Genomic DNA, 13,485 nt, shown 5'->3' with positions numbered 1-13,485 from the left:
CCTTAAAGACATTCAACTTTCACAGAAAGTCTGCAACAAGAAAACAAATCTTGGACAGGAATTAATTGAACAAAAAAAAAAAGCACAAAACAAGCACAGCATAACGTTGTTACTGAAATGCAGAAAGCATGCTGGAAGAGAAAACAGGTTAGTTATACATGGCATAGCACTGCTGCTCTAGGTCATCTAAACACACAAGAATGGTAAAATAAACATTAGCAGAGGTCATTCTCAAACTCTCTTGGTTGGAATTGATATAACTAAACTGTTTAACATTTACTGATGCCCCATGATTTCACAAATAAACTTTGCGATAATTCTAAACGATACATGTTCAGCGAGGTGAGTTATGGATACATTTTGCTGTATATTCAACCACTGCTTTTGTCAAACATCCAACTGGGTAGAGGCATATGCCCAATTTTGTTTTTATGGGTACCATTTACCTTGGCTGTAACTTTAAAATCAACACAGGCTTGCTTGTCTGATATAAAACATATACTCTTTGTTAAATCACTCACTTGGATGAAGAAACATGTTGAAATGTATCTACACAGGCTCATTGCAGTGCTAGTAAAAAAAATATATATATATATATATATATCAATAATTAGCTGTGTAGTTTATAAGAACTATTAAAATGAGAAACTTACAAATGCTGGCCAGGCTGTGTTTGCAGTGCTGATGTCAGGGCCTGATGCAGACGTAAGATGGCATAACAGACCCAAGTTCCAGCACTATGCCATGAAATAGGAAGTCATACCGGTCAGACGGACATCTTCATTGTCCTGAATAGTGAAAGCAAGTGCCAGGAACAAAGCTTTTCCTACAGTAATAAATAGCCAGACATTGTCTTCTGTTACTGTAGACTGAGGCGATTATGCTTGCAGCCATTGGCTGAGAGTGCCAATCGGATGCCGATCGGCAGATGTTTTTGGGCATGCCTCTTCGACAGAAGCCAGATGCTCTGCCGGTTTCTGTCGAAACGGCTGAAATTCCACTGGTGTTTACAGGGCTTCAACAGAAACCGCCCAACATTAGGCCACTGTGAATGGCGGCCTGTCCGATAGAAGCTGGCCAAACGTTTGCCTTCTGTCATAGGGGCATGCCTGAAAATCATCTGTCGATCAGCCAATGGCTGTGAGTGCTGACCAGTGTGTTCTGACGGGGGGGAGGGGGGAAATCCCTCTGTCAAAACACAATAGCTCAGTTGGGAGATCACTACACTAACATTGGATTGTTAGTACAACTGCTCCTCCCGAGCGCCTCCATTTTCTTTCGTTCAGCCGCTGGTTTGAACGAAAAAAATTAAGTGTGTAGGAGCAAGGCATTTAGAATGGTGTGCCGATACTGCCTATCCATCTATTTATTTTTCTATCTATCTATCTGTATTATCTGAAACCCACATTTACCATCCTTGTTGGTCTAACACGAAACTGTAACTTGCCCCACTCCCAACTGAACTGAACTGCAGACTCAACTATTCAGAAAAAGACTAAAAAAATACAGAGATGCACTAAAATTTTTAAGAATTCTACACTGGAATGTAAGACATACTAAGCCCATGAAAGTGGAGAAGGAATGGGCTGTACAATGGTGTCTGGTTCTTGCTGGCACTGATCCATGCTCTTATCCAACACATAATACGCTACTACTTGTTTACAAGAGAAACAGAACATTGTTTTCTGACAAGTGATACTAATCAGGCAGTAAACTTTTTGATTATCTGTTTACTAGCTGCAAGCACTTTAAAATGGGTTTATACAAAAAAATGTGTAAATTAACAGAAAAATCTAAATCATACAAATAGCATATTGAGGGACATAAAACATATGGATTCAAATATTTAACACTGCATAGCATGGATTCAACTGTAGGCAAAACATGGAGTATATGCCCACAACTCTATACATACTTAAGATTAAAAAATAAATTTGTTGCAAAAAATGAATCGTTCATAACCAAGATCAAGTTATCTGATAATCTTCGATCAATCATTTTAAAAATTTTAAGCTAAACTCTGATCCTCCTTTCAACATAAATCACACGATTAATGATGAAAGTAACTCAAACCAATTGTTTCTTCATTCTGCGAAAGGTAAGTATTTTAGACCCTCTGCTACTCTTAACCTATCCATCCCAGAAAGACCATTAAAGCACGGTTCCACCCAAAAATAGAACTTCCGCTTTAAGTGCTGGTGACCCCAACATGCTACATTTGGCATGTTGTTTTTTTTTTTTTTTTGGGGGGGGGGGGGAGTGGGCACCCAGTTTTTACAGGCACCCAGCTCCCACTTCTGACACCACAGCACCGGAAGGAAGATCACCTCTCCCGTCCCCACTGAGAGGAGGGGGAGAGGGGCGAGACTTTGTGTGCCTGCATCACTGGACCATTGGACAGGTAAGTGTCTGATTATTAAAAGTCACTTTTTGTAGCTGCTGACTTTTAAATGGATGGAACTCCGTTTTAAATATTAATTTAAAACTGGGTTAAGTAAGAAGGCTGGCCAGAGGCTCACATTCAGGTTTCCCACCCACCCGTTTGCCCCAAACCTTCTTATTATACTTATACACATCATACATTTTTTATATTCATACATTCAGTGTATGCATCTTTCAGGCATACTGACCAGCTAGGCCAAAGTACACCTCAGACCTTGGTAGTTAGGGTATCACATTTCCAAGTGAAGACTCTGAATACAAGTGTATTTTTACTTAAAGAGGAAGTAAACCCTGATGGGTTTACTTCCTCTTTGTCTCCCTGCAAAGGTAAAGCATAATAGGCTACAATGCATCGCATAGTATCCCATTATGTGTCACTTACCTGACACAGGAGCCAGCGATGTCAGCGCTGTCCCCTGTAGCAGGAAGCGTCCATCTTCTTTCCGGGTATCACTGCTCCAGCCACTCAAAGCGCCGGAGCAGCGATGCCGACACTACCGCGCATGCGCACGGGAGCCGCCACTAATGGCATATCGCCGTTAGCAGCGGCATGCCTAGTGTGCTGCTGTCTACGGTGCATGCGCCTTAGACAGAGGTGCCTGTCTTTTTGAAAATATATCCTAAACCGTGCAGGTTTAGGAGATATTTCATGGACCTACAGGTAAGCCTTAATCTAGGCTTACCTGTAGTTCAAAGTGGTCTGTAAAGGTTTACAACCACTTTAAAATGTAGTTCTATTCAGAGAGATTTCAAATGACCCCTAATTTACATGTTATGTTTCAGGCCATTTATTACCAGACATTATACACACTTTCACAAACTTCTCAGAAAAATAAGGAAGCATCAATGCCTTTAAAATACATTGGTTGCAAGCATTACCATCTCACTTTGTGTTTTGTGCTGTAAAGCTTTTAAAATCTCAAGGGCATTGAAGTGCCACTAAAAGTTTTTTCTGATATATCTAATAAAATATAATGAAGACCAAGGCGGTAAGATTGAGCTCAAGGTCAAATACATTTTCACACCATACTCAGGAACAGGTTTGGTACTATACCTGAGATGATGCCTACAGTAATCGCTCAGGTGTTTACCTTTATTTTTTTAACCCACGGTAAAAAAAAAAATACGACAAAATCTGTTTGGCTCCTATCAGCAAGACTTCAATCCACTCTCCTTCAGGGTTTATACAAATGGCTCCGTGCCATGACCTAGGATTTCAAGATTTACACAATACAAATAATAATTTTCACATTTTTTAAAAGCAAAAAAATGACAGTACAAGCTACAAAATGAGATTCACAAAGAAAAATAAATGTTTGACTAGGTATCCTACAAATGTCAAACTCCACTCTTTATAAATAGTTCCAGTTTAAAGAGGACTTAAAGTAAAACTTGAGTTTAGGTCTACTAATTCAAATCCTCCCACCACAATCACCAACACCACCACCCACACACACTTATATTCACCTTCACCTAGATGGTATCTGTTGGATTCCTCAGAATTACCCGGTATGTCTAGGTAGCAGGGAGCCCCTGTTCTTCTCCCCTTCCACCCAGGATGGGGTGTGTAGGCCTTAGTAATCAGGTCCAAACACTGCCACATGAAGGAGGGGAATAGTTAATTAAACCTGTTCAGCTTCTTTATTGATTGACAGAACTAACCCAGGGAATAGACTCCAGCACATTAACAGGATGGCAGTAAAGCACAGAGAAGGCAAGTATCATTGCGTGTGGGTTGGCCTAAATTTTCATTATGAGCTAAATGGGCAGAGTGGCAGATTGCCCTGCAGTCAGGTTCTGTGTGAAGCAGAGGCAATCAACCAGTGCCTGTAAGTGATAGTGAAGCAGCAGCCAGTTAGACACAGCAAAATCCCCCCTCTGAGAAAAGTTTTTCTGTCTGGAAAATTGAGAACATGCTATCAATTTTTGGCTGGCGGAAATTCGGACAGCTAAATTCCGATGGAGCATACCCACGGTCACATTTTCAGATGAAAAGCTCTCATCTCAAGCTACCATCTTTTTCTGGCCGGAATTCCAATCGTGTGTACGCAGCATAACAGATTTTCTTCTAAAGCCGGGTACACACGGGCGGACTGTATGGCCAACTTAGTCCGTCAGACAATCCGACGGACAGTCCGTCCTACTTTCGAATGAACGGACTTGACCACACACGGATGCAAAACAGTCCGTCGAAAGTTTGCGCGATGACGTGTACAGCACGTACGACGGGACTAGAAATAGGAAGTCCAATACACAGCAATGCAACCTTTCGCCATGTAAATCCTTTCTTAGCATGCGCCATACTTAGTCCGTCGAACTAGCCTACTCACGAGCGGATTGTCCGCTGAAACCAAAGTCTGACGGACAATATTACGGAAATTCCGAAATACTTAGTCCGCCAGACTGCACGCTGAAAAAGTCCGCTGAAGCCCACACACGAGCGGACTGTCCGCTGAAATGTGTTTCGACGGACTAAGTTGGCCAGACAGTTCGCCCGTGTGTACACGGCTTTAGATTGCCCTGTATTTGGCTCCATCCATCTTCCCATCAACTCTGACCAGCTACCCTGTCCCTGCTGAAGAAAAGTATCCCCACAACATGATTCTGCCACCATCATGTTTCATGATGGGGATGGTGGGTTCAGGGTGATGTGTAGTGCTAGTTTTCTGCCACGCATAGCAATTTGCTTTTAGGCCAAAAAGTACAATTTTGATCTCATCGGACCAGAGAACCTTCTTCCACGTTTGCTGTGTCCCCCATATGGCTTCTCACAAACAGGACTTCTTATGGCTTTCTTTCAACAATAGCTTTCTTCTTGCCACTCTTGCATAAAGGTCAGATTTGTGGAGTACATGGCTAATAGTTGTCCTGTGGATAGATTCTCCCACCTGAGCTGTGGATCTCTGCAGCTCCTCCAGAGTTACCATGGGCCTCTTGGCTGCTTCTCAGATTAATGCTCTCCTTGCCTGGCCTGTCAGCTTAGGTGGACAAACATGTTTTGGTAGGTTTGCAGTTGTACCATACTCTTTCCATTTTTGAGTGATGGATTGAACAGTGCCATGAGATGGGATTTATTTTATAACCTAACCCTGCTTTAGACTTCTTCACGACTTTAACCATGTACTGTCTGGTGTGTCCCCTGGCCTTCATGATGCTGTTTGTTCATTAAGGTTCTCTAACAAACCTCTGGGGGCTTCACAGAACAGTTGTATTTATACTTAAATTAAATTGCACACAGGTTGACTCTATTTACTAATTAGGTGACTTCTGAATGCAATTGGTCTCACTATATTTTAGTTAGGGGTATCAGAATAAAAAGGGGGGGCTAAAAACAAATGCACGCCACACTTTTCAGACATGTGTAAAAAAAATTGAAAACCATTTATCATTTTCTTTCCACTTCACAATTATGTGCCACGTTGTGTTGGTCTATGACAGGGGTAGGCAACCTCTGCCCTACAGCTGTGGTGAAACTACAAATCCCATCATGACTCTGCCTCTAGGAGTCAAGCCTGTGATTGTTAGGGTCTTACAATGTCTCATGGGACTTTTAGTTTCAAAACAGCTGGAGGGCCTAGGTTGCCTACCCCTGGTCTATGCCATAAAATCCCAAAAAATACATTTACGTTTTTGGTTGTAACATGACAAAATTGTGGAAAATTTCAAGGGATATGAATATTTTTCAAGGCACTGGGGCATGTGTGTTCTTACTTGAATCTTGGTGTGCTTTGTTTATTTCTTCCAAATCTGTGCGGGAAACTAGTTTGCCCCTGTGCTGTAGCTTGTAATAAAGACTGATCACTGCTGTTCTCGTTTCTTGTGCAGGATGACTGGTCTGGTCTCTGGTCCCTCCTGTAGTTTTCTGTAGGCAGCCTGCAGTGGGTGGACTTGCTAGGCCCCTGCTACAGCTCAGCTCTCTACACAGGCTATGTACAGCACAGTGATGATGTCACTGCTACTTTTACAAGGTAATATTTGGGTACGCATACAAATATATAGCTTTTCTGGCCAGAGTTCAATTTTAAATAATATAATAGGCCAAAACAATGTAAATGATAAGTTCACCTTTTGGAACATATTACATGTTCCACCTGTATTTAGTAGGTTCCAGCAGCTGCAGCCTCCCCCCCTACCCAGTGACAGCAGGTGGGCATCTTTTCTGGGCACCTGCTGTCACGATGACGTGGCCCATCTGGCCACGTCAATCATTCACAGTCCTCGATTAATGAGGAACTGCAAGTCCTTTGTGGCTGTCGGAGTGTAGTTTCAATGTTCAATGGTGCTGTTGAGCACTCTGGTAGTTCATTCATTTTTCCAGTCACTGTGTATGTGCTTGACTATACAAGCTACAAGCAGACATATACACTAAAAGTCTGCAGGAGTACTACATTGCACCTGCAATTTGCTGAGCGCAAGTGCAATGCTTTCCAGGATCCAAGTAAAAAAAAAAATGCACAATTTTAGCTGCAAAAAGATGTGCATTTATTACTTTTTTTTTTAAAAAGATGAACTTATGCTTTAACTTTTTGTTTTGTTTTTTTAGTTTTGGATATATTAAGGATCAGTTAAAACATGTGTGCATTAATGCCTGTCTGTTTTCTACTAATGAGATGTCCCTTCTATCCTTGAGATACAACAGGAAGTAAATGAAATCCCCAGTTAGACAGCTGGCATTGGAACAGGTGTCTGCATTGGATCAATATCCCTTAGGCAGGCCATATAATATGCAATTTTCTTTTCTTTTTTTTCCCCCTTCAACCATGGGTTAAAGTGAGGAAATACGCTTGATTCCCCCATCCACACAGTCCGTGTGGATGGGGAAATACCTTCTGCTGCGCTATTATATTCTGACAACAGAAAGTTTCCTAGCTGTCATAACACAATGATCACTGCCGGCAGTGGTCGACTGAAAGAAAAAACTGACAGACTGGTTGTACTGAAGTGGATTGATAGAACCACTTCAGTACAACCAGCCTGCCAATTGATGGATCAAAAGTTGATCGGTTCCTGCTGAAATGCCCAAATTTTGATCCGTCAATGGCTGGTTTATTTCTTGATCCAGTGACAACGCTACATTTTTGGATCTTCCATAACTTTCAATCCCAGAGGCAATGGTTACCATAACAAATAGAGAGAATGGGGTTTATTTACTAAAGATAGGGAGGGCAAAATTAGTCACAGTTCTGCACAGAAACCAATCAGCTTCCAGGTTTTATTGCCAAAGCTTAATTGAACAAGCTGTGGTTAGAAGTGGATGCAGAAATGTGTCTGCTTTTGCCCTCTCTAGCTTTAGTAAATAAATCCCAAATGTCTCTATCTTGGAGATATTTTACATTTCCAATGCAGGGACACATACTAAAACTTTGGTTCGACTGCATTTGGAGTATTCAATCCAGTTCTGGTCACTAATCCTCAGGAAGCATGTGCTGGAACTGGAAAGAGACCAGCGAAAGGCAACAAAATTAATATGGGGACTGGAGGACCTCAATTATGAGGAATGGCTACAAGCACTAAATTCATTCTCCCCAGAGAAGAGATGCTTGAGAGGAGATATGCTATCAATATACAAATACCTAAATGGTGATCCCAAAGCGTAGGTAGAAAACGCTTCAGTCTCAGGGAGTGTAGAAAGAACAGGGCCACATGATGAGATTTGAGAAGTAGCTGTTTAACCTTAACCAATTGCCTACCATGTATTTGCACCCCCTTCCTGCCCAAACCATTTTTCAACGCTGTCGCACTTTGACTGACAATTGCGCAGTCATGCTACACTGTACCCAAACAATTTTTTTGCAATTTCTTCACACAAATAGAGATTTATTTTGGTGGCATTTAATCACTGCTGGGTTTTTTATTTTTTTACCAAAAAATAAGACCAAAAATTAAAAAAAAAAAAATGTTTTTTACTTTTTTCTGTCAGTAAATTTTGTAGCTAAGTAATTTTTCACTTTGACTGATGTATGCTGATGAGACGGCACTGATAGGCTGAGCTGGTGGGCATTGATGAGGTGGCACTGATGAAGAGGCACTAATATGTTGCATTTATGGGCACTGATGAGCACTGTTAGGCAGCACTGATAGGCGGCATGGATAGGAGGTACTGATGGGCACTGAGGGAAGGCACTGACTGGCATCACTAATGGGCACTGATTGGTGGCACTTGTGGGCAGTGGTGGGCACTGATTTATGACACTGTTTTTCGCTATTGTAATCAGGGCACTGATGAGCAGTGCCTTGATTAAATTCCTAAATGTCCCCGTTTGGAGATGCCGCTGATCGGCTCTCCTAGCCACACACTGTCAGTGTGAGGCAAGGAGCGCCGATTACCAGCACTTTCTTGTTTACATGTGATCGGCTGTGATTGGACACAGCCGATCACAAGCTTAAAGAGCCGCAGACACTCTTTCCACAGATCGGGGTCGCGCAGTGTCCTAGCAACACGGCACACCCGTGAACGCCACGCTGCACACCCCCACAGGCGAGAGTGCCCATTCTGGGATGCCGTCATATGACAGCATCCCAGAACAGGAGCCGCACCTCCTTGCCATTATTTGACGCTGTGTGGACGGCAACCAGTTAAAGTGGTTGTAAAGTCAGAAGGTTTTTTCTCTTAACACATTCTATGCAATCAGAGAGAGGGAGGGGGGGGGGGCAAACTGGGGCTCTGTGTCTGATTGGACACAGGGAGCTGCGACTCGGCTTGGGTGCCCCATAGCAAGCTGCTTGCTGTGGTGGCACTCGAGAGGAAGGAGGGGCCAGGAGAGCCAAAGAGGGACCCGAGAAGAGGAGAATCTGGGTGGCTCTGTGCAAAGTGCCTGCACAGGGCAGGTAAGGCCCCTTTTACACAGGGGAGGTGGGTGCATCGGCGGTAAAGCATCTATATTTTAGTGGTGCTTTACCATCAATTTTGCAGCGTTATTCGGCCGCTATCGGGTGCTTTTACCCCCCGCTAGTGGCCGAGAAAGGGTCAAAACCAACGCAAAGTGCTGCTGCAGCAGCGCTATGCCGGTGGTATAGCCGCGCTGCCCATTCATTTCAATGGGCACTGCTCCTTCACCACTCCAAAGATGCTGCTTGCAGGAGTTTTTTTAATGTGCTGCAACTCGGGCTTTCACACTGGAGAGACAGGAGCGGCGCTGTACAGGCGCTATGCAGGTGCTATTTTTAGCCCAGTAGCGCCTGTAAAATGCCTGTTGTGAAAGGGGTCTGTTTGCTATTTTTAGAGAGAAAAAAACACGAGACTTTACAAATCACTTTAAGCTGCGTAAGGGGTTTTTCACAGTCAGGGCAGCAAGGATGTGGAACTCCTTTCCACAACCGATAGTTGCAGTGGGAAGTATTGATAGTTTAAAAGACTCTTGGACATGCATCCTAGTGAACACAATATACAGGGATTTAGGAAATGATTATCAACATGAACACACACACTCACACAGGTTGAACTGGATGGACTGGTGTCTTTATTCAACCTTACCTTCTATGTAACTATATATGTAACAGAAAATAAATATTCTTAAACTAAAAATATATCCCTTTAAAAACTCACCTTAACGTTATGCTGGTGTGTGACATTCAGTTATACTTGTGTTATTTAAATGAAAACTCCTGAATTGTTGCTCTTATGTGTGCACTGTCCCGCTCCTGAAAACAATACAGTATAGCAGTTGGATCTCAAATTGTTCAGCGATAAATAGCTGCTCCACATTTAGGATCTCAGGATAAGGCATGATTGGCCCATATACACAATACTCTATTCTACCATGAAATCCATATGTGAGGCCACAGGTATTTCCTTTGGATACCACCAAGAAAGGATATATAATTATATAGAATTAGATGGGTTTATTAGGGCACTATAAAGGTCATGTCCACCTTTATGTTCAAACATTTCTGAGTGTATTCAGGTATGTCAATAATAGTTGTAATAGAAAAATGAACAATAGCATCCTATAAGTAAACATTTAGACAGCAGCATAAAAAGACAGTTCATCAATCAATCCACAAAAGCCCCATATAATTATATATATATGCTCTTTGAAGGATAGTAGACTGTAAACACATCTAGATATTGCTGCTATTCTTTAATTGGGCCAGTTCAGCTCTTACAGATGACTAAAGCCATCAGTAATAAACATATGTAAATTATGATTTTTCACGTACAGACACAAAATATTTTTAACGGCTCCATTTTCTGTTTTATAGCATTATGACCTCAGACAGACTTTTCCATAAAGCTATGCTTATAAAATATAGGCGGAAGCAATCTATATATAGTTCAGGTTTACTTTCAGTAACATTATCAGTTAATTTCATCTATACGTCTACTCTACTAAAATTGAAATTATTAGATTTCTTTGCTGAAATCACAAAGCGATGTTATCGTGTATCTAAATTTAATAGCAAAAATGTAATATATTGCAGCTCTCTGGTGCTTTAATGTGGTGGCTGCATTTGTTTCCCACGTATTAGGGGTTTTTGTAGTGCAGCCTCGGGTAACACTTCTCCTCCATAGTTACAAGGCAGTAAGCATTGTGACCCTAGGACTGGAAGAATGTTACTGGAAGAATCATAAGGTGAAATGAATATGAAGCATGAAAAAAGAAAACAAATGCAGTTACCACATCTAAGGCCTGGTAACCTGCAATATATTACATTTTTGTTCTTGTGTTTAGATATGCTTTAATGTGGTTGTAAACCCTCAAATATACCCAGTGAAATGATTGGCCTCTGATGATACACAGATTAAACAAATCCTCCTATAAGTTTTACTTGTTTCTCTGCAGTCTTCTCTTGCCTACACCCCTTCAAAAGTGAAGAAATGGTTAAAATCTTGAGTTATCTGTCAGGAGCAGAGAGGAGGGGATGGGGAGGCTGCTCTAACAGTGTGTGAGAGCTGATTGGAGGAAAGGCACACTCACCCTCCAGACAGCAGAAGAACTGTGTTCTGAATAGACAAGCTGTCTGCTAAGCTCTCCTACCCCCTCTCTCCCAACACAAATTTTATCTCATGTGTCAGGAAAACTTCTCAGAAGTGACTCATGCTGATAACAGAATGAAGTATCAGAGAAAAATTACACTTAGAGCTTTGGAGAGAGATTAGTAAACACTGAAGATACAGTATATGTGCTTTGCTCAGATTCTATGACTGAGGTTTTACAAAACAGGCTGGGTTCACACCGCTGCGATGCGGGAACGCCGCGAATCCGCGGCGTTTTCCCGCATCGCACGACTCCCGCCGGCAGTTCACACTGCCCTATGCGAACGGCTGGGAGTGTCAATGATATGTTAATGACACCCCCAGATCCGATCGCATATCGCAGTGCGATCTGCCGACTCACACAAGAATCGGATCGCATGGTGTGAACGCCCATGCGATCCGATTCTGTTGCGGACGAAAAAAAGGGTCCCGTGCGAGTTTGCTGCGGGACCGCTGCGAGTTCAGCCATACTATCTGTATGGCTGAACTCGCAGCGCTACGGAGATCGGATGTGATTTGCGGTGCGAATCACATCCGGATCTCCCCCCGCAGCAGTGTGAACCCAGCCTTAAGGTGTTATATTTTCCTAAATATGTTAATATTATATCATATTATATTCCAGGATCATTTTACAAAGAACTGTTAGGGGTAAATTTATCAAAGATTTGCATATTTTTCTAATTGAATCCTATTGTAAAGAAATGTGTGAAAGTTGTATGAATTTTGGGTAAATAAATTTGACATGAGAGGCCATCAAGCAAGCCAACAAGCAGTTAAACACAACTGTATTTTCTTCACTTGAAAGGCTGTCAAAGGAGAAGATGCTGAGTATAGAACAAACCGATTAGCAGAGTGCAGGTAAAATATATCGTTTAATATTATATTTTTTTTTATGAAAGAGCATATTCTGACCAAAAGATCAACAGTCCTCCAATAATGTAGTCCAGATTAAATCATTTTTGAATATTTAAATAAAGGTCTGTTTTTCATGACAATTGCAAGTTTGAGTTCCAAGGTAGTTTCATTAGTTGGTAAGGTTGAATAAAGACTCCAGTCCATATACGGTAGTATAGTTCATGTATATCAGGGGTGTCCAACCTTTTGACCTTCCTGGGCCACATTGGACGAAGAGGAATTGTCTTGGGCCAAACATAAAATACACTAACAAGGATATCTGATGAACAGAAAAGGTCACCTATAGGAGTAATAAAACCTCATTTTTTTGTATTTTTTTTTATTCTAAAACACACACATCAATAGCTGGTTCAATGGATGGTAGTAGCAATTCTCAAGGAATTTTCAAGGTGCTCATCAGATTTTGCATATTTTATCCTTGAAAATTGTTGCTTATAGGTGCTGCGGAAAAGAGATGACATGAATAAGGCACTGAATTTTATCTCAGTATCCCTGGTATATTTGTTAGGAGGGGCAAGGCAGTGTTTTTAAGCATAGTTAGTATAACCCTGGAACTCTAAAGCCTCATACACACAATCGGATATTCGTCCAGGAATTGTGTGATGACAGTCTGTTTGCCTAAAATCCAACCATTAGTATGCTCCATTAGACAATTGTTGTCCAACTTTCTGGCAACAAATGTTGGGTGGCAGGCTAGTAAATTTTCAGCAGACAAAACGGTCTGTTGTCAGATTTTCATCTCATGTGTACACAAGTCTGTCACACAAAAGTTCAAAGTACAAACACGTATGCTCGGAATCAATGGTCACCAAACACAACATTAGCAGAAGGTGCCCAGAGGGTGGCACTCAAGAGCTGAAATTCCACGTAGTACAGCACATTTGTGTTTATTGGCTGACAATTGTGTACCGTTTGTATGCAAGACAAGTTCACGGCACACACCCTTCGGACAAACGTCTGGCACTTTGTCCGTGGAAAATCCAATTGTGTGTACTAGGCTTAAGTCACAGGTCTTGACTTGGCTTGCAGGTTGGGATTTCTTTAAAGTTTGTGACCCTGGGACACCCCAGAGCATGCATGTCAAGGTGTTTCTGAATATTGCAGCTATGTAAAAAAAAGAAAGGGCAATCCTTTTTAAATGGACAGACACA

At 41.8% G+C, this 13,485-nt stretch overlaps 1 protein-coding gene across 3 annotated transcripts in view; it reads right to left on the bottom strand.

The window, feature by feature from the left end:
- NPNT (nephronectin) overlaps nucleotides 1–13,485 on the bottom strand; it is a 148,222-nt gene that overhangs the window by 94,444 nt on the left and 40,293 nt on the right. The gene's annotated exons all lie outside the window — the stretch shown is intronic.

Source organism: Lithobates pipiens, unplaced genomic scaffold (assembly GCF_037356315.1).
Source record: "Lithobates pipiens isolate NorthernLeopardFrog02 unplaced genomic scaffold, aLitPip1_a1.2 Scaffold_13, whole genome shotgun sequence".
NCBI classification, from domain to species: Eukaryota; Metazoa; Chordata; class Amphibia; order Anura; family Ranidae; genus Lithobates; species Lithobates pipiens.
Note: the sequence above shows the minus strand (reverse complement) of the source record. Positions and strands in the feature narration are given on the sequence as shown.